The sequence below is a fragment of the Furipterus horrens genome, unplaced genomic scaffold (genome assembly GCF_987537825.1).
Source record: "Furipterus horrens unplaced genomic scaffold, mFurHor1.1.pri manual_scaffold_8, whole genome shotgun sequence".
NCBI lineage: Eukaryota > Metazoa > Chordata > Mammalia > Chiroptera > Furipteridae > Furipterus > Furipterus horrens.
In genome coordinates, this window is record NW_028327178.1 from 74,816,679 (window position 1) to 74,839,907 (window position 23,229).

The following is a 23,229-nucleotide window of genomic DNA, read 5'->3' on the forward strand; positions in this document are numbered from 1 at the left end:
CATTCTCGGCGGTGCAGATAGACTCTTAAGAAGCTACACCATCGTCTCTCGAGATGGACGGCTGCCAACAACTACTAACGACATGACAGCACTGTGTGAAGTTCAAGTGTGTGTGTATGTATGTGTACTATTTATGTAAACAAACCCATGGGCTGTTTGGTAGGAAAATGTTATATAAATCAAATAAGAATTAATAAATGACAATAAGTCACTGCAATGATCTATAAATAAGTTCTGAGATTCTGACAGGATACCTAGACTTCATGCCTTATAAAACAGCCACATGAGAGATGTGCAGAATGGCAATAAAGTATGTCAGTAAACAAACCTCTTTTACCTACTCCTGTTAAACGAACATATTTATCAAACCTGATATATCTGAATGCAGCCTAAAAAGCTTCTTGCAGTTTAATTTGCATGAAGTCACTTACTCATAGCTTAACACATTCAAAAATGCAACAGAAATAAAATACAGTTAATTGAATTATATGAGGCCAATATAACTTTACTATGGTAAGTATTATGGAATAATTAAATGCCACTTCAAAAGCAAAATGTGTGTGCAGTCCCTTTCTCTTCTTTGAGAGAGTTTCTGCATGTAAGAATTTTTCTTTGACAGTTCCATTTTTAGTTTTTTGAGGTAATTCCATACTGTTTTCCATAGTGGCTGCACCAGTCTGCATTCCCACCAACAGTGCAGTAGGGTTCCCGTTTCTCCACATCCTCGCCAGCACTTGTTGTTTGTTGATTTGTTGATGATGGCCATTCTGACAGGTGTAAGGTGGTATCTCATTGTGGTTTTTACTTGCATCTCTCTGATGGCCAATGATGTTGAGCATTTTTTCATATGTCTATGGACCTTCTGTATGTCCTATTCGGAGAAGTGTTTGTTCAGGTCCTTTGCCCATTTTTTAATTGGGTTGTTTGGTTTCTTGATGTTGAGTTGTATAAGCTCTTTATATATTTTGTAGATCAGTCCCCTGTCTGTGATATCATTGGCAAATATGTTTTCCCATATGGTTGGTTTCCTTTTTATCTTGCTGATGTTTTCTTTTGATGAGCAGAAACTTTTTAGTTTGATGTAGTCCCATTTGTTTATTTTTTCCTTTATTTCTCTTGCCTTGGGAGATGTATCCATAAAGATATTGTTACGTGTGATATCTGAAATTTTCCTGCCTATGTTTTCCTCTAGGACTTTTATGGTATCACGGCTTACATTTAAGTCTTTAATCCATCTTGAGTTTATTCTCGTGTGTGGTGTAAGTTGGTGGTCTAGTTTCATTTTTTTGCAGGTCCCTGTCCAGTTCTCCCAGCACCATTTGTTAAAGAGGCTCTTCTCACTCCATTTTATGTTCCTTCCTCCTTTATCAAAGATTAGTTGACCATAGAGGCCTGGGTTCATTTCTGGGCTTTCAATTCTGTTCCACTGATCTGTATGTCTGTTCTTATACCAGTACCAGACTGTTTTGATCACAGTGGCTTTGTAGTATTGTTTGATGTCTGGTATCGTGATTCCTCCTGCTGTGTTCTTCCGTTTCAACCAGTGATTCCACTGCTAGGATTACACCCAAAAAATCCTGAAACCCTAATTCAAGAGAACTTATGCACCCCTATGTTCATAGCAGCCCCGTTTACAATAGCTAAGTGCTGGAAACAGCCTAGGTGCCCGTCTGTGGATGAGTGGATAAAAAAACTGTGGTACATCTACACAATGGAATACTATGTAGCAGAAAGAAAGAAGGAACTCCTGCCATTTGCAACAACATGGATGGAATTAGAGAGAATTATGCTTAGTGAAATAAGCCAGGCAAAGAAAGCAAAATACCATATGATATCACCCAATACAGGAAACTAAAGAGCAACACAAACAAACGAACTAAATAGGCAAAGACTAGAATAGTAGTCAGTAGGGGGGAGGGGGGAGGGAGAGAAGGGGGATAAGTAAGGAAAGGATCTAGTCAAGGAACGTACATGAATGACTCATGGACATGGACAACGGGGAGGGATACAATTGTGGGAGAAGGGATGGGCTGGGAGGGGGGAGCAATGGGAGAAAAATGGGACAACTGTAATTGAATAACCAAAAAATAAAATTAAAAAAAAAAGTTTTCTTTGAGACATTCAGAGGGACTATGGTAAGCAGAAAAGAGAGATGGAGTACGGGCAATAGCTCACATATATCTTATATTGAACCCGTGACTCAATTTTGTGTCTTGAAATAAATACCCCATTTAGTTCCTTTATTGTAACAATGTACAATAAGTTAAAATAACTCAGTCTATCAAACTGCAACTGGTAAGTGAACAGAACATCAAAGGAGGCATTTCTCATGACTGTAAAAAATGGAAGTGGAATGTGCACGTGGCAGGACACAGACATGAAAGAACCCAAGTGGATATCATTTACCCAGGCCCTCTGCTCTACCAGCTTGTGGGGTACAGATTCACCCTATCCAAGTCCAAAGTTCCCAGGAGGAGAGAAGATCTACAAGAATGGGAAGGGTGAGGGAGGACTAGGACACAAGAAATCAATGGGGTTTCCTGATGGAAGCTCAGAGATGTAGCTCCCTGACCCCAAGTCTGGACTCACACTAGATATCCTGCCTCCTGGGGACTCACTGTGGTATTATCTGTGGTATTATTACTATAGAACATGCAGCCACAGTAACTGTCCATGTAGAATGGATATGAGAGAAAGCACCAGGCCTTCAAAAATGGAAGGACCGGAGTACAAATGTCCATAATTTATTTTCCCTGAATTCACTTGAGTTTCTGGTATCCAGCCCTCCATGCATATCATTAATATTTTCTTCAAATGCAAAAACTGCCACCATCAACTTTTGCTCTAGGTGAACTATAGATTTAGTTGCATAAATGATTAACTATCTATGCAATACTAAATGCTAGTCTCCACTCTCTTTTTGGTGTGTTTATGCCCTGTGGCTAAACATAAAAAAAAAAAAAAAATCACAATGTTGAGCAACAGAAATGAGTTCCAGAGGGATATATACTCTGTGATACCATTTATATAAGTTGTTAAAGCACAAAGTTACAATGGGTAGGGACTCATTCATAAGTATGAATATACAGAACCATATGTAGGAATGTCACACATGAATTTCAGGATGATGATAATTTCTGGGGAAGGAAGGCAGGTAGGAGAGGTGGACAAGTAAGGCTTTTACTGAGTAGTTAATATTTATTTAGAAGGGAAAGTGATTTCACCAAAAATTACAAATAGGTAGTAGCTATTTACATGGTTATCATATCGTTTTCAATGCTTTTTCGTATTTTTGAAATACTTCATAATTAAAAGTTCTAACACTATGAATAAGACTTGTGTTAGACATAACTCTACTCTCCAGCTGCACTAAACTACTTGTAGTTTCCAAACATCATAATTATTCTTATTTTTTTGCCTATGATGGTAGACTTTTTCTCCAGGATTCAAATAGTCAGATTGCTTCTAAAACCACCTAAATGAGATCAAAATCAAAATAAGAAAATTTGACCAGAATCAGATCTAAAAAGAACAAGCTGGACAACCTCACTTATACTCATTCCCCCTGTTTTTATGGTCACTTAGTATAAATTGTAGAATTTTTTAAACACTCATGTAGACTGCATGTTTGTGCATATATATGTGTTATAAGCGTGTTTGTGTGAAGGATTAGTGGTGATACTACTTACTGCTATTAAATGTAGCTTTTAAACGCTACACAGACTAAATACAGGTTTTTAAAATACTGCAAAGAATTATAATCCACTTTCAGCATTTTAGGCTTTGTTACCATGAAAATGGCATGGTTCCAAAATTCAGCAGATTAATTTATTTTCCCAGAGAGAAGGTGGATGATGAGGAAAAAAGTACTTTTACTTTAAACCGATTGAGTGGCCCAATTCCTTGCTGTTGCCTTTGGGAATACCACGGAAAATAACTTGGAAGCAAGATGAATCCAAGAATTAACTTTATTTACTAAGTACTTGTAATGTATGCATATGTGCATGTATTTATTTTTATATATATGTGAATAAACATATTTTCCATTGGTCAAGAACTAATTTTGGTTATAAGCTCTGTGTTCATAAACTATCATGGGTATTGATCAGTGCTTGTGGTAGATTGTATTTTCCAAGATGGTGTGCAGCAAGATGTCTGGTCCCTCAGATTCTTCTTAAAATGTAATGCTACTCCTCTCATTGAGAAGTGGGAACTTTAACTCTTCCTCTTGGATCTGGGAATGCCTATAGTACTGGCAGAAATGATATATAACTTCTAAGTCTATGTCATAAAATATGATATGGTTTCTGCCTGGTCCTCTTTGAAGGCTCAATCTTGTACCCAATCATCATGCCAGGAGGGAGCAGAAATACCACCTGAAGAATCCACATGTAGAAGTTCTAGCCAATAGCCCAGCTGAAAGCAGCTACTGCCTTTAGATGATTTTAGCTCTGCCTTTTGAGTTAGCCCAAATAATGCCACATGGAGCAGAGATAAGATGTTCCTGCTGAACTCTGCTTAGATTTGTGAGCAAAACATAAAAATACATTCCTAGAAATCTGGTATTCTCTTAGCTTCTTCCTATTGCTATTTTTTGGTGTTCTTTCTGTTTTAGCTATGAAACACTGGACTTCTGTTGAGAAGTTCGGACTAAATAAGTCAAGTAGAAGCCACAATGGGGTGACAAAAATATATAAAAAGTCTAATTGATACATGACCGAGAGACTGAAAATCTGATGTGTGCAAAGGATGAAGGGCCTGATTGATCCATTCCAGACCCAGAGAAATTTCATGAGAATACATGAGAATGTCTAAAATTGAGGCTCAGTAACATGGTTTTAATTTAACTTTTATGTTAGGCACTAGAACAATTTTATAAAATGGTTGTTCTTGAGAGATTATATTTATTCATTTATTCATTAGCTATTAACTGAGCACCTTCAATTTGTTGGGCCTAGCTCATGTGATATTCTCTCACAAGAAAACTTGAAACCAGGATTGAGTGATTTATTCTTCCCAAGACCAAACAATTAATTAGTGTCAAAACCTCAGGCATCTTAACTTTACATCCAGCATTCCTCTGTGATATTACCCAGATCGACACACATGGGACTGAGTTTCTATACCTGTCACTAGCTCCACGACACTGGATAAGCCATTATCTCTCTGGGCCCCAGTTTTCCTGCTGTAATAAAGAAAAGATTGAAGACTTCTGGCCAAGATGGAGGCGTAGACAGACATGCGGCATCTCCCTCCACAACTAAGAAGGAATACAACTACCACAAAACTAGAAACAACCAAAAGTTCCAGAAAATTAAGCTACATGGAAGTCCAGCAAACAAAGATATAAAGAAGAAATACTCATCCAGACAAGTAGGAGGAGCAGAACTGGGGCAGAGAGGATGTGGTGTGGTGGCAGCGGCAGCAGTGGCAGGCCAGCAGAAAGCACAGTCACACATTTTAAAAAGTCAGGGGGGACACCTGGGGAGTGTTCCCAGCTCCTCACCGGACCTTGCAGCTCACAGTCCCAGCACTGGGGAAAGTAAGGCCTCATTGCTTCTGACTATGTAGACCAGTGGGGGTTGGGGCAGAGGCAGAAACTGCGGGTCTCTCAGCAGAGTCCACTTGTTTAAAGGGCGCCCAATGGCCCTAGAACATCCACAGACCCACCCACTCTACGAACAACGGCCAGGGCAACAGCTAGAGAGGCGCCAGTTTGTTGCAAAAGTAGGAGAGGTGCCTGGGAAAGAGGCAAGTGCTGGGCAGATGGCATTGTTCCCTCTTGGACCACTCCCCCACATAGAAGCGCCACAACGTGGTAAAATAGGTTGTCCTGCACTGACAAATTCCTAAGGCTTTGCCCCTTACAACATAAAAGGAGTGACAGCTCTACCTGGGACATGGAGGAAAACAAACAGGAGCCTGTCAGAATGAGGAGACAGAGAAGTATGGCCCAAAAGGGGGAATGGATCAAGGTTGCAGTGGAAGAACTAAGTGACAAGGAGATAGCCAACCTCACAGGTGAGGAGATAGACAACCTAACAGATGAAGAGTTCAAAACATTGGTGATAAAGATGCTCACAGGTTTGACAGATATGCTTGAGCACAGCGAATGCATAAGAGAAGAAGTGAAGGCTATGCTAAGTGAAACAAAGAAAAATCCACACAAAACCAATGGTGAAGGGAAGGAAACCAGGGTTCAAATCAGTGATTTGAAACATAAGAAAGAAAAAATAAAGTCAACCAGTGCAGAATGAGGAAGCAAGAATTGAGAAAAATGAGGAAAACTTCCCAAATTTCGTGAAGGAGATGGACATACAGGTCTGGGAAGCACGGAGGGTCCTGGGCAAGCTGGACCTAGAGGGGACCACATCAGAACGCATCATGATTGAGATGCCAAAGGCAAAAGATAAAGACAGAGTCCTGGGGGCAGCAAGGGGGAGGCAGAGAGTTGCCTACAGGGGGGTGCCTATAGGACTATCAGCTGATTTCTCAGAGAACACTTTGCAGGCAGTAAGAGACTGGCAAGCAGTATTCAATGTGATGAAAGGCAACCTGCAATCAGGATTACTCTATCCAGCAAGGCTATCATTTGGAATGGAAGGGCAGATATAGTGCTTCCCAGACAAGGTAAAGCTAAAGGAGCTCATCATCACCAAGCAATTTATATGAAAGTTCAGGGGGACTTACTTAAGAAAAAGAAGATCAAAACTATGAACACTAAAATAACAACAAACTCATAACTATCAACAACTGAATCTAAAAAATAAAAACAAAATCCAACTAAGCAAACCAGAATAGGAACAGAATAATAAGGAGGGGGATCATTTGGAGCAGCAGTTATCAACATGTGGTTCGTGACCCCTTTGGGGGTCGAATGACCCTTTCACAGGGGTCGCCTAAGACCACTGGAAAACACATATATAACCACATATTGGTTTTGTGATTAATCACTATGCTTTAGTTATGGTTGGGGGTCACCACAACATGAGGAACTGTATTAAAGGGTTGCAGCATTAGGAAGGTTGAGAACCACTGATTTGGAGAGTTATCAGTTGGGAAGGGAAAGGAGGAGAAATGGGAATATGGTGCAGGGATTAAGAAGCATAATTGGTTGGTACAAAACAAACATGGGGAAGTTAAGAATAATATAAGAAAGAGTGAAGCCAAAGAACTGATATGCACGACCCGTGGACATGAACTAATGGGGGTGGGATTGCTGGAGGGAAGGGGGGGTACTGGACAGAGAAGAGAAAAGGGGAAAAAATTGAACTGTAACAACATAATCAATAAAATATACTTAAAAAAAGATGAAAGGATTGAATTGTATCCTCTTTTTTACTTTTTTTCAATCTCAGTTGTAGTCTATCTCTGTGGTAGTTTTGTACTCCATCAATTTAGGTAATTTGGAATAACATTTCTCTGAATGGTCCTGGGTTAGAGTTGGCCACAGAGAAAGTTCTATTTATTTGGAAGTGCAGCTGCAATCATGGCACCAGGCAGGTGGGTGAAGGGCATCAAGCTCTGGGCTGGTCATGCACCTGTTGCGTACCATCTGGCCCACAGCTTCTGCAATTACTGCTGGTTCTCCTGCCTCAAGTTGTCTGAGTCCCTGGCTGGACATACATGCAGTTCTGCTGCAAGGGCTCCAGCTATTCTGCAGGGCATTACAATTTGGGGGTTCCGTGCACTGAGAGATAGAGGCATATGGCAGTTTGTCCCTAGTTTCCAGTTTGCCCTCAGGGCTTCTACTTTGTCCTTGTTCTTTTCAACTTTGCATCATTCTTTCCTGTTGACTATCTCTTAACTTGCCCTTTGACTACCTGCCCAGTTGATATACTCCAGGTCTGGTCAGATGCAGAGGCAATGACCTTCTGTAGACTTCTCCACCAGTCCTCTCTCATGGATCCTGGTTGGGAGCTTTGCTCTGCCCACTCAACCATCTCTCTGGACATTTATTTCCCTTGTGTCTTTCACAGTTGTATAAAATCTAATCCCTATACCAAACCCTTTATTCCATATCACCCACCAGGTTTAGCTTCCCTTATTAAACTCCAACTGACATAATCTTTAATGCCATATCATTGAAGATCATGTAGAGAAACACACTGAAGGACAAAAAATAATAACAGTATTCCTTTTTGGAGGCATGTAACCTGTGAAGGTTACTCAAATTCCAATTATTTCCTTCAAGATAAACTTTTGTTGGTCCTAGCTCATCTTCTTGGTGAACATCTTAAAGTGTGCATCCATTCTTTTGTAGTTAAAGCAACTTTGTGTACCTAAAATGACTCACACTTTTTAAAAAATGGACAGTTGTCAATAAATCCAAATGAGCCCACAGCCTAAGACATAATTGCAAATAATACAAATGCAACATTTATATTTTTAGGAATTAACTGTAGACCTTATTATATCTTAAACTAGAACATTATGAAGAATTGAGTGGTACTCATCATTATCTCCAGCACATGGCATAGGTCCCAATGGATAATATGAGCTCTGTAAATATTTCCAGAGTATTAGCTAAGACAAACAGACTTGACTGAAATGTAAGTATATGCCAGATATTTTACAAGGGTGTTTAGTTCAAGAACAAAAAATTTAACTTATTTAGGAGGTAAATTTCCTTTATGTTTTCCAGAAGACCTGAGAACAGAATTATAGAAGAGCTTGGTGCTTTTACAAAGTAGAACAGAGCTCTACACAGAGCATGAGTCATTTATTGTTACCACCTGTCATCTTACCCAATGATACAATGCAGAATGTTTCATACAGGTGCTTATTAGTTTCACAATACAAACAATGGTAACACCTGTAAACTAAAATGTATTAAAAGTTTTAAAAGCGTTTGTAAAATGAAAAGACAATATTAAGTCTTGGCAAGATGTGGGTGGAGTAACAAAACTTTTTAAAATATTTATATTTTTGCCTTTTTTTACTGTTGTTCTTTTACAGTTGTCTCAATTTTTTTCTCATTGCTCTCCCCTGCCCTGACCAACCCCAGCTCCCACGGTCAATCCCTACCCTGTTGTCCATGTACACAGGTCATTCATACCTGTTCCTTGACTAAACCCTTCCCCTTCTTTCCCCCTTATCCTCTTCCCTCTTCCACTCTGCTCATTGTTAGTATACAAAACTTTTATATTCTGCTTTTGAAAGTAAAAACTGATGCAACCAATTTGGAAATTTATATGGCAATATCTACTAAATTAGCTGAATTTCCACATAACCTAAGACTATGGGCAATTTTACCCCTAGGTTTACTTCTGGCAGAATGTGCACATATGTTCCCCAAAAGATACACACCACAATGTTTACTGCAGCATTATTGTAATATCTCCAAATTGGAAGCTACTTAAATGCCTAAAATGGCAGCATTAATAAATAAATTGTGATCTAGTCACACGAGTTCAGGAAAAAAAAAGAGTATGCACTAGATGATTCCATTTCTATAACGTTCAAAAACATTAGAGAAATAGGCAAAATTATCTGTGGTGTTAGAGTTAGAATAGCAATTTCTCTGGGTGACAGTTGCTGGAAAGGGACCAAGAGTAATGCCTGGGATGCTGGTTTTTTGGTCTGGGTGCTAGTTGCATGGATGTATTCAGTTTGTGAAAATTTATCAAGTGGTGCACTTAGGATCTGTGTTCTTTTCTGTATGTTATACTTCAACAAGAATTTTTGTAAAGGTTGAAAGTCTTCTGTTACAGTTGTCTTGGTCAATGTCAAAAATCAATTTTCATTGACTTAGAAGACAAAAAAGTCCTTTAAAACCTGACCTGAAGTCAGTCTCTCCATATATTTCCACTGATGCCACTGTAGCTTGTCCAACAAGGCATAAAGGAGTAAATATGTATTTCTTTCACCAAGATATTCACTAATCCACAGTTGGGGATTTTATGCTCCATGAACATGATAACCTACATTCTATTAATTTTTTTAGCATCATATCCACTTTCCCTAAAGAGAGTGACACAGCGAAGTAGGTTTGGAATATCTGTAGTCAACATCCTTTTTTTCACAGCTACCAGTCCTAAGGCAGTTGACACAATAAAGATTATTCTGTATTCAACAATAGTGTGAGAATGAATGGATTCTCATGAGTGTTATTTGCTTCCCCAATGACAAATAAAAAACATTCAGAGATCTACTGTGCATGAAAATAATGTTTTAACTAAGGACTGATGGGGGGATACCCTGTGTAAGTACAGCCTGAGGGGTAGTAGGGGTGAAGTCTCAGCCTTCCTGAAAGATAAACCAACAGAGTCATCAATGCAGACTTGGATATTGAGCATTTTATGAAACAGTGGTTGCTGCTAATAAATGAATTAAATTTCAAGGTTTAAGTAGCAAAGTTGTATAAGGACAGGTTTTGAGAATGGTGGAAGAACAGCACCATTGCAGCTTACTTGGTGATATGAGTAACTCAAGGTTAAATAGAGGAACATGGGTATAAGGTCACTAGTGATGAATGAAAAACAAAAACATGAAGTCGGGTTCCTTAGGTCCTAGTTTGTCCTCTCCTGTCAAGTGAAGTAAAGAAAAGCAATCTGTCCTTCCCCCAGAGTATTAGTTCTCTGTTGCAGCATAACAAATTACCACAATTTAGTGGCTTAAAACTACAAAGTTTTATTAACTCATAGTTTCTACAGGTGAAAAATCCAGGCCCAACAGAGTTGAATTTTCTCCATAGGGTCCCAAAAGCTACAAAGTGTTAGCTGTACTGCAGTTCTCATCTGAAACTTGGGGTCTTCTTCCAAGCTCATATAGATTGTTGGAAAAATACAGTTCTTTTCAGTTGTAGAACTGAGACCCTCATTGCCTTTCTAGCTGTCAACAGGGACAACTTATAACTCCTAGAGACCACCTACGGGTCCTTTCACAGGATCCCTGAAAGGCAGCTCAGGACATGGGTGCTTTCCTATTTGCCAGGCCAGAAAGACTGTGTCTCTATGAATTTCTCCATTTCTAACTTCTAGACCCCCTTTTTAGAGCCCACTTAATTAGGTCAGGCCACCAGGACACTCCCTTTTAATGAATTCAACTGATTAAATGCCTTAATTGAATCTATAAAAACCTCTTTCACCTAATTGTCTTACTACCTCATCATATTTATAGGTACCACCACACTCAAGTGGACAATACTGGACAAGGTTTTCCTAAAAGGGGGTGGGCATCTGGGAGCACCTTAGATTTATATTTCACACAACCAGTCATCTCAGCGTAACAAGCTGCCTATAACCCAACTTGGACTTGACCATGTACCAGCTCTGTGGCCCTGAGCAGGTCATCTAAGCTTTCTAAGCCTCAATCACCTAATCTCTCAAATGGAGGCACTGACCTTGAGGGGGTTGCTATATTGATTTTCTATTGCTGTGTGACAGATTACCACAACTTTGTGTCTTAAAACAACCTCTGTTTATTAGCTTGTGGTTCTGTAGCTCAAAGTTCTGGCATGGTGTAACTGGGTTATCTGTTCAGTACGTCATAAGGGTAAAATCAGGTGTCAGCTGGACTGAATTATTCTCTGGGGGAGCGAAATCAACTGTTAAGCTCATTCTTCCTGTTGGCAGAATTTAGTTTCTTGAAGTTGCAGGACTGAAATCTCCATTTCCTTACTGGCTGTCACCTCAGAGTCACTGTCAGTTCTTAGAGTGTACTTGCATTACTTGCCAGATGCCCAAATCCATCTTCAAGCCAGAAAAGACATTTAAAATCCTTTTTGATTTTGAATCTCTAACTTCCTCCATATCTAACCTCTACACACAGATTTAAAGGACTCCTGTGATTAAGTCAGACCCACCTGATAGTTTCTCTGTTTTAAGGTCAACTGATTTGGGACCTTAATTACATCTGCAAAATTTTCTCACAGAAGTACCTAGGTTATTATTTGAATAACTTGGAGAAGGTGTATATACACCAGACATAGGGGATCTTGGGAGGATCTTGGAATCCTAGCTACAACAGTTGGCTATAGTGACCACATGAGATACTCTATGTAAAATCTTTGGCAAAAGGTTTGACATATAGTAAATGCTCCATAATCATTGGTTATGTATTTGTAAAGTCATTATTCTTAAACTATGTGAAATACTGAGTACATTGCTGCCATATAGATATAATCATTGTTTACTTGTTCACCTGCTGAGTCATTTATTTCTACGTTGATATTTTTAAATGGTCAAGGAAATATGTGAGTAAGCTAGAGAACATTGGTAGCACTTTTTTGGACTGGTATGCTGAAAGGCCATTTTATTCCAATTTCAACATTGCTGAAGAATTCTACCTTAAAAAAACATTTATAAAGATGTCCCATGTTATATCCAAAACGTCTTCTTTGTTTTTTTTTGAGGGTGGGGGTCTGACCATATCAGCCAATGAGAGAAAGGAGAAAAGAATAAACCAATAGTTGGGCTACGGCAATGGACAAGATTTTACAAGACCCTACAGGAGTCTGTTCTGATATTTTAACTTCCTTGTCAAATGTCACCAAATATCATCATTTTGGGTTTTAAAGGTATTAAGGATGTTCAGATTTGTGCACTTCACTACAGAAGCTGCTACTTAAATCTTCAAATTGCAAAGTAGGTAAAATTTTCTCTCCATGTTCCCAGAGATGTTTGGATGAGTTGGAGAGCATTTATAATCCATAAACACTTAAAGGGCATTTTTGCATTGTGCAACTGCTTCTGCATGCATAAAAAGGATACTTTACTTTTTTTTTTGCAAACTTCGTTTATCTGTCATTTCTCTGTGGCAGCAAAATTCAGAGTCCCCTTGTTTTGTTTTGACAAGTTGCTCTTTTTGATTTTCTTTAACTCTATAAGAAAAAATAGCCATGTAGCTGAAGAACCAACAGTTATTTTGATTTGAGCTGCAGGCTCATTTGTACAAGTTAATTTCCAAGCCTGTTTCATATCAATCAAAATGGATAATCTCACAAGTGACACATCTGTTGTGGTCCTTGAAGCTACTGCATATGCTTAGAAGATACTCAGGCCCACACAAGCATTTAGGAACTGCAGTTCTAAATACTGGCATGGCCTTGTCACCAAAGAAATTATCCTAGAGAAAATGCCAGTCAAAGATAAAGAACAGATTCCCTTTTCAGAATTGGACAGGGTGCTGTGGTGTGTTACTTACATGTGTTTTCCTCCCTGTTCAGGACTAGAGCTGTTCTTCTTCCCATTGCAGTAGGTGATAGTGACTGAGAGTTCTGAGGAGACCCTCTCAGAGGACTGTCCTCTGTGGAAAAGAGCACCTCACCCATGCTGACCACCACTTCCTGAAGGATGTCTGCATCCAGTGATTGACTCATGTAGCAGTCTAAAGACTCTAATCCCTTTCCTCAATTAGATGAAACTCCAAAGGGTCATTGATAATGGGCTAAATTATACCTCATCCCAATTTATATGTTGAAATCTTAGCCTTCAGAATCTCAGAATGTGACTGCATCTGGAATTAGGGTGTTTAAAGAGGTAATTAAGTTAAAATGAGATCACGAGGGTGAACCCTAATCTCATATGACTGGTGTCCTCATAGGAAGGGGCTATTAGGACAGAGACACACATAAAGGGAGACCATGTGAAGACACAGGAGGAAGACAGTCATCTACAAGCTAAGGAAGAGAGAGGTCTCAGAAGAAACCAGCCCCGCTGACACCTTGATCTCAGACTTCTAGCCTCCAAAAGTGTGAGAAAATAATATCTGCTGTTGAAACTACCCAGCCTGTGGTATTTTGTATAGCAGCCCTAGAAAACTAATGCACCACCCCAGCTTCCAAGGCCCTGGTGTGTTCAACTTCTCCCTCTTCCAAATCCTGCTTCCCTCATCCCACTCCCAGTACCCCAATTGTTTATCAAGAGCATGATCCAATAAACCTCCTGCCTACAAATCTCCTTCTCAGTCTGCTTCTCAGAAAACTTCACCTATGACGACCTTCTATTTTTGGCATTCTGAATTATTTCCTTTTCATGCCCAGTTTCTACATCATTTCTAATGATAGATGTGGCAACAGCCAATCATGCATGAATGTGTCCAACAGCTAAGTATGCTCCTAGTTTTTGTGGAGAAGCAACCATACTCTATGCTTAGGTTGACTAATGGTTAAGAAGCCAGGACTCATTTTAAAGGAGCATTAAAAGTCAACACAAGCTATAAATGTGTCCCAAATAAAGTGACTGTAGACTTGTTGAGACTGGAGCTTCACCAGACACTCACCATTTGGAAATGAGACTCTCAAAGCTCTTTGTGCTCTGTATTCTGAGTATGGGAAACTGGGCCCAGGACTGACGATGCAATGACAGCCATACCAAGTCATGGTAAAGTCTGTTTTAACACATCTGAAGCCACCCCAACCTGAAAAGAAATGTATTTCTGCAAATGTATTTCTTGTTTCTAATGGTAGGTATAAACTTTTGTAGAAGGGTAATGGACTTTCTTTTGTGTAAGAGGTCCATTCCTAAGATGGTGTTTAACACATCCTTGACAAAGAAAGTGAGTCTCTAGTGGAGGTCTGACAGGCTCTGTGGTGTCCTGTCTATTTGCCCTTGTGTATGACTAGTGGAAGCCAGAGAACGACCATGCATTTGCAGTTCTTTGCTGGAAGGCTTTCTTTGTCCTAGGAGATTCTGATCAAGTGTCTAGTAAGCTGGGAATTTGGAGAACTACTCTCCCCATCCTAGCAGCTCTCAACCAAAGACTGGCAGGAGCTGCTGTTTAAACACCCCCACATCATCACCCTTGGGTGAGTTCTCCAGGGGGGGAAAATATGGTTGCTTATGGTAGTAACTTGATTGCATGCTTTGTGTTGACCTTCTTTACCCTGCTTCACCCACAAATAATCCATAAGCACTCTAACCCTTGTCTCAGGGTCTGCTCGCAAAGAACCCAAATGAAGGGGTGAGAAGATAATTGGTCACATATCAACTTACTCTCTCAGTACCCAGACTATCAAATGTTAATTTAATATAACTCAGCTTCTAATGCAGTTATGATATAGACCTCCTTTCTACATTTTGCTATCACTCACATGGTGCCGTCAGCACCCTTTATCTGAGAAGACAGTGTCAGAAATAGCCTTTGACTCAAAGTTCTTCACAATATAGCCTGGGACATGAAGTTGTCCTTCCAAAGATGAGGCTATTGTTTATAACTCACTCATGCAGTGCTCTTGTCAATGTAGTGAACCCAGCTGCAGCCCCCTATTGTATTTTTTGTATTCCTCCTTCTGAGAATGTTCTGCTTCCTTTCTCTTTTATTTGATTAAGAACTTCTTCAGGGGTGGTTCAGCTACAAAAGTTAATAATTACTCTATTTTTCTCACTCAGTAATTAAAAATTTCAAGGAAGAATTGTCACTCATTGCTGCTTATGAGGTTGCCCATGGAAGATAAAGCCAATAAATCACAATCTGAAAAAATGCTATGACCTAAAGAAATAAAAATCTATTCTCAAAATGGAAATGCTGTGCCATGTCACAAGGTGGCTCTGAAGTCTGGTCATAATGCCTGATGGAATGGGGGCCACCACATAACCGTCTGTCCAGAGCATTCTCATTTTCTCAACAATTCCATTAGCATCCAAAACTCATGAAGACACCATTTACAGTTCAAAGGAAGCTTATTAATATCTCAAAGAGAATTTTGTGAGGACAAAACCTGTTTTCTCAAGCTGGTGTTCCTGCCACTCCTGCAAGCAAGAATCTTTTTTTATTGTTGTTCAAAAGGCAAACACCAAGAGAATAATCATTCTTGAGTTATTTTCCATAGATTCATGCCTCATACAATAAGAAGTAGCAAACCAGAATGGTTCTATCCAAAAGTTCCCTCAAGATTGAGTGGTGACAGCAGAGATGAGTGTATGTGTGTGCTACATGCATAGGTGGATGTTTCTGTGGAGTGTACAAAAGTTAGAGGGGAGAGAAGAGAGTGTTTCATCTATGTTGCTTTGCAGCCACCCTCCAACCTCTCTTTATCTCCTCTAGAATGTACTATCTGCTTCGAGCTGTGGATAGTTACTTTGTATTTTTATTTACTTGTACCTATTTCATATCAACTTTCTTTGAATTCCCCATAAAGGAATATATGCCCAACTAGACTCTAAGCCCTTGTGGGAGACACCATCTTTTACTTTAGTCCTATTTCTACCCAGCAATGAATATAGTCAACAGAATGGCATAAAAAAGGCCTCACTGTACTTCTCTGCTGGACTAGCAAGTAGACTTTGAATGACCCAATGATGACAACTCTCTGACACAGGGTCCCCCAAAAGAAAGACAATATGTGAAAAGTGTAGAAGTGCTGGCCTCTGGCTCTCTAGCCTTTATTCTTCTCCCTTGACCTTCTGTGGCATGTCCATCCTCACCCTATCTTTCCAAACTACATTGCCATCACCCTGATAGATAAATAGGCTGGTTCCCACTTCATATGTTTTAAAATCATACTCATAACTTTTAGTGGTTTAGTCAATTAAGTTTTTTCTCAAATATTTATCAGAGAGTACCCGAATGTTGTTAAATCTCCCTTGGAGATTTGCAATGGTGTCAAAAGTATCCCCTGCAAAATTTTATTTGTCACGTGGTCCTCTGTTTAATGGACTGTATTAAATGTTCATGCTTATATATATATATATATACATAAAACAACATTTCTCCTCCCAATTTTTACTGATCCTCCATGAAAATAGGCTCTGTTTTACAACTAGCTTCAAGTCCTCCCTGGCATGCTGATTCATATGCTCCATGGGGGCGAACTCTTCCTCTCCAGAAAATCATCACTTAGTGACATAGATAAAGTGTGCTTAGTATATTGGTACATTTCCATGATTAGATAGATAGATGGTAGATAGTTATTTTTAAACATAAAGATAATTGAACTTCTAGAAGTATTTATTCTTCAAGTACTACAATCTTAAGGTATAATTCAGTCTTCTAAACTAAATCTATTACGAACTTCAAAATCTCAAGAAAGGAAAAGGATAAGAAAAAGAAAAAGACTAAGAGCTATTAAACACTTCTGTGCTGGACTCTGAGGATGTGGTTTTTAATGTATAAACTCAGATCATCCAGAACACTAAATGCAAAATAGCTATTGTCATTCTAATTTAAATAAATCTGTCATTTTTCAAGCAAAACAAAAAATTAAAACAAAAAAAAATAATCAAACATCCAAAATCAAAACAACAACCATCTTCCTTCCCTGCCTCCATAAAATAAAAAATAAAGGAAGAGAAAACAAAACTAGAACATAAAACTGTACATTAAACTTTTTAATCACTGAGGATATATAAAAATAATAATAAAAGTCAGGTATCTACTAAAATTGTTTTAATAGAGGGTAATAGAATGATAGCTTCTTGAAAAAGCAAACAGATGTCCTACCTATTATACTGAGTCTTGTTATACAGCATTTGCTGCTGTAATCCTTAAAAAATCTATTTTCTAGACTTGATTCTGCTGCAGCATCTGTGATGCAAAATGCTGCAGTGCAGTGGCTGTTTCCTTACTTTCACTGATATTTCCAATGCTAGTTACAGGTCAAAATTTAAGAGCAGTAAAAATACTTTTTTGCATTTTTTTTCCAGAAAAACAATGCTTTATTCACATTTATGCTGTATCTAATAAAGTTTGATCTAAACATCTTTCAGCAGAAGAGGAAGTGCCCAAATTGCAAAGACATGAATGTGTAAATGGCATATTTGCACAATTTAGAGTAACTACTCAATGGCTTAAAGACACATTCCTAAAATAACATTGGCAAAATCCACATTAAACTTTCCACCTGAAATATGAACTTATTCCATAAAGTTTAACTATATGATTTATTTGTTAAAAACAAACAACTTGTCTATGTTATATTTTGGGGAAGGTTGGGAAGTAAAGACAAAATTTAATTTTGTGAAAAAATATTTGGAAAGACCCATTGAGGATGTGTTCATTGAACAACTTTAAACAGACTTATATTTTGTTATTGAATTTAATTTTTAAGTTGTGAAACACACACACACATTCTGGATGACAAATTATTTAAACTGTACTTAACACTCGGGTTAAATATTTGGTAAAGTGCATATGCAGAAGCCATACGTTTTTTAACTATGTTGAGGTCCACTTTGAAAAAAGTCCTTTTTTGGTGGGTAATTATATTGCTGTTATTTTCTTTCCTTGGTGTTGAGGACCTTGCTGTTATCGTTTTACTTTACTGTATAGTCTAGCCAAGCAGCATCCTGCGTGTTTTAAATGGCAATCAGCAACTCTGACCTTCAGCCATCTTTTTCTCTGGCCAGCAAGTATGAAATGGGTCATAGCACCTTTCTAGACTGCATGGGTCATGGGCTTACATAAGACTTGCTTTGGTGCTCTTGGTTCTGCTCAGTAGTGGAAGGACTATTTTTTTCCTTTTGTTGCTCAACCAGGAAATTACTTTTTTCTGACAAAATGGACAAAAACCGCACTCATGTTGTCACCCACTGGGAAAATGCAGTAGAAATCAAAGTCAGGGTGCTCAGATTAAAGAAAATTGCCTTTCCATCTAGTAAATCTATTTGTATAAATGTCTTCATTTTTCAGAATATGGTGGAGAGGCAAACTAATGTAGAAACCAACTGAAACAGGACTAATGAAAGCAAACTAATAAAATGTCCACGACAATCCTAGGCAGTACAGCGTGGGATGAAAGCAGTGAGGAAGTCTATGAGATTACTTCACAATATTTACCATAAAGTAGCCTAGAATGCTGAGAGGTCTAAATGAGGATCCTCACATACTCCAGCTCTCTGATGATGTCCTGAGAAATTCTGGTCAGTTGCAAATTTTTTCTTCTTCTTCTTCTTTTTAATATGTTTTATTGATTATACAGTTACAGTTGTCCCAATTTCCCTTCCCTCTACTCCCCTCTACCCGGTGGCCCCCCTCCCTCCAGTTGTCCCTCCCTTTTAGTCCATGTCCATTGGTTGTGCATATAGTTCTTCTCAACCTCTTCCTGTATACTCCATTCCCTCTTACTATGCTTCTTAATTCCTGTACCATCTCCCTCTCTTACCCCCTTCCCCCTCCCTGCTGACATCCCCCCAATATGTTCCCCATACCTATAGTTCTTTTTCCACTCTCATTGCCTATTTAGTTTGCCTTCGTTTCAATTCTCTAGCTTCTGTTGTTGGTTCTTGTGATGCAGTTTTCACTTTAATGTTCATAGTTTTGATCCTCCTTTTTCTAAACCAGTCCTTTTAACATCTCATATAATAGTGGTTTGGATCTAATAAACTCTTTCAGTTTTATTTTGTCCTGGAAACACTTTCTCTGCCCTTCTATCATGAATGACAGCTTTGCTGGATAGAGTATTTGTGGCTGTAGATTTTGGATTTTCATTACTTTGAATATTTCTTGCCAATCCTTTCTTGCCTGCAGGGTCTCCCTTGAGAAGTCAGCTGATAGTCTAATTGGGACCCCTTTGTACATGATTCTTCTCTCTTGCTGCTTTTAAGATTCTCTCTTTATCTTTAATTTTTGACAGTTTGATTATAATGTGTCTTGGAGTGGTTCTCCCTGGGTCCAGTTTTTCTGGAACTCTGTGTTTCCTGGACTTGTAAGTCTATTTCCTTCCCCAAGTTTAGAAAGTTCTGCTTTATTATATTTTCACTTAATTTTTCAATCTTTAGTTCTTCTTCTTCGCCTTCTGGCAGTCCTATAATTCGGCAGTCCTATAATCCATATGTTCGATCTCTTACAGCTGTCCCAGAGGTTTCTGATCCTCTCCTCACTTTCCTTGCTTTCTGCTTCCTCTTTCCACACTGGTTGTTTGTTCCTTCCGTATGCTCTGGTTTGTTGATTTGATCTCTGGATTTTATTTCCTCACCACTTGTCTCGTATGTGTTTTCGTTCTTTTCAGTATGAGTGGCTTTCAATCCTTTCTTTTCTTGTTCCAAAGCTTTTGTTAATTCTGTAAGCCACCTAATGACTATAGCTCTGAATTGAGCCTCTGATAGGTTTCTTATATGTTCGTCTGTCAGATTTTTCATCTGCTGCCTGGTGAGCTGAGTCACCAGGATTTCTATAGTTGTCTGCCTCATTTTGAGAGATTTGTGTTTTGCTTTGCTTCTTGGGCAGGCTATAGGGGGCGGAGCCCATGTACTCGTCACAACCCCCTAACAGGCGGCGATCCGCTATCTTTTCCACCATGCTGTGGTGCTTTGTGTGGGGGTGGGGGTCCAAGATGGATTCCTGCCTTTAGTCTCTGCTGGGAGATCGGGATCTGTCCTCCCGCCCTATGGACCTCACCATCCGAGGCAATGTGGTGGCTGCTTTTCCCAGTGTTGGGGTCGTGAGCTGCTGGGGCTCGACTGCAGCAGGGATTGGTCTCCCTGCCGCTGTTCCTGGTGCCACCACAAATAGCACCGCCCACTTTCGCTCTTCCTACCTGTCTGACGAGAGCCGCTGGTTTATAACTTCATATGTTGGGCTTCTGTGTAGTTTTATTTTCTGGAATTTCTAGTTATCTTTTGTTTTGAGGTAGTTATATTCCTTTCTAGTTGTAGAGGGAGACCGAGTGTGTCAGTCTAAGCCTCCATCTTGGCCGGAAGTGCGAATTTTTCTTAAATGAGCATCTTTTACCTTACAATCATATTTATTTAAAAATTCTACTCAATTATATATTCATGTTTGTTTTAGTATAAAAAATGTTTCTTTCCCAAAATGTTTGCATAAAATTGGGGCTCCTAGAAGAGATGGCATTTCTACCCAGTGACTTCAAGTTCAGCCCGTTCATATGACAAGGTTCAGTTTTAGACAAGCCACTTGGCTTTAACCAGAAAGAAATGCTCTATTTAGGAACCTGTGGTAGAATGGGAAAAAGTGAAGAAACTAGGCTTAAAATCACTCAGTCCAGATTTTGTGTACAAATTCAGTCATTTGTCAGTTCCAGTGAATTGTTTTACTCCTCTAATCTAAGTATATCATTGGTAGAATAGGGCTGATAATAGACATACCACAGGGTTATCTAGAATATTCAATGGTACGATGTGTGTGAAATAATTATCTCAGGTTGATATTAAATAAATGGTAGTTGTCACTTTTAATAAAATTTGATTTGGTCTGCATGTAAACCTGCTATTGAGTATCTCCATTTGTAGGCCCAAATACAATTTTGTGAATTTCTAACACACTTCTCAATGGCCTCTCCTTCTTTATATGCCTATAGGATGTTTGTGCCATGAGTAAGATTATTACTTATTGTGCTGTATTATGTGATTCAGCTCTTTGACCAAGAATTATGCCCAGTAGGGAAGTTATATGCTTAATATATTTCACATTTTCAAAAGTCATAGTTTTCAAACTTTATTAAGCATAAAACCTCCAAGTAAGAATACTGATTCTTGACTTCTGTCTCAGACATTATGGGTTGTAGATTTGGTGTGGTGCCCAGGAACCAATATTTAAACAAGCATTTCCCCAACATTGAGTGTTTCTATGGAGGTGATCATTATTTAAAGCCCTGGCTGGTTTAGCTCAGTGGATTGAGCGTCGGCCTGCGAGCTAAGTGTCGCTGGTTCGATCTTCCAGTCAGGGCACATCAGAGAAGGAAAACTCTGACTCCAAAAAACCTCCGCTGCCTTGCGGCATACCTCTTCAGGGGAAAGGCTAAGGGAGTAAACCCCGACAGAAAATCCGGAGCCGGAGTCCCTAAGGCGGTTTGATGTTGTGATCAACACCGGCAACTCCTGCGGCGCACCTGAAGCCAAGCTGTATCGACTCCGTCTTTCCCTTGGACCCTTCAGCTGCGAAGAGAGGGGGGGTCTGCTGCATGGGCAACAGCAGGCCCTCCATATTACCCTGCCCAGGCTCTGTAGCTTCAGCGTCATCGCAAGATGTCGATTCAACACGGGAGGAGACAGATACCATGTCACTCCCGAGTCGGACTGCACAGCCATTCTCGGCGATGCAGATGGACTCTTAAGAAGCTACACCATCGTCTCTTGAGACGGACGGCTGCCAACGACGACAACGACGATCATTATTTAGTCACATGGTCTTTATATGGCCTTCTTATATGAATAACAGTCACTAGATTTAAGGCTTATTCTTATTTCATATGAGCTTATTATAACTTAAGCAATTATATCTGAAAACTTTATATCCAAAAAAAAAAAAGAACAGGTCACATTTTGAGATTCCAGGTAGATATGAATTTTAGAAGCACACTATTCAACCTAGTATATACCACAAAACTTGACTTTGAGAACAGTAGTTTTACTAACTGATTACACTATAGTATAAATGAGTGCCATTAAGTGTGATCGCTCTAATATTCTAGGATATTAATCAGAATAATACTTTGACAATATTTTCATAATATTTTGAAATATGCTTTTATGTTTCCTATAAAAATCGTATTCTTCTTCATGATATTTCTGATATTGCTGGTATGTATCCTGATTCATTAATGAGGCATTTTTATATTGATTTTTTATATTGATTTTTTTCTTATTCTTTTATATATCACTATGTACCAAATATGGAGCTGGCACTAGTACATACTGAGTTGAATGTGTATGTTAATTCTGCAAGCAAAGGTAGGGATTATGGAGGACACCGGACTTGTAAGACAGAAATTCTTCTGTTTTCAAGAGGATTTTTCTATGTAGAGGAGAGAAGCCCTTACACACACACACACACACACACACACACACACACACACACATAAAAACAACTACACACATAATGCCTGGTGGACAGTAGATCCTGAGAGCTTGCTTACAAATTCTGCTGATACCTCTTACTAGCTGTGTGACCTTGGGCAAGCTACTTAACCTCTCTAAAGCTCAGTTTTCATATCCATAAAATGGGGAATACGCTTTCACCTACCTCACAAGGCTGCTGCAAGGAATAACTAATGATCTGTATAAGTGCTCAGCACACAGCAAGTACTCGATAAATATTAGCAATACAAGGACCCAGGAGAAGGAGAAATGTTTGATACATTGATGATATTTTATGTGATTATCGTGTTTCCCAACTGGATTACAAACTTCCTGACTGCAAGGATACTATCCTAGTGTCTCTCATAACTCTTGGCAGATCAGCTCTTCATAGGGGATTTGAATAATGTCATGGAAGGCCGTTCTGGTCAATTGATTCATTGATTCTGTCAGTCTCTTTGTTGGCAGCACTAGCAGAACTTCAATGTGCTCTAGGTTTTTCCTTATTTATAGTTTTTTCTTAAGCAATGTCAAA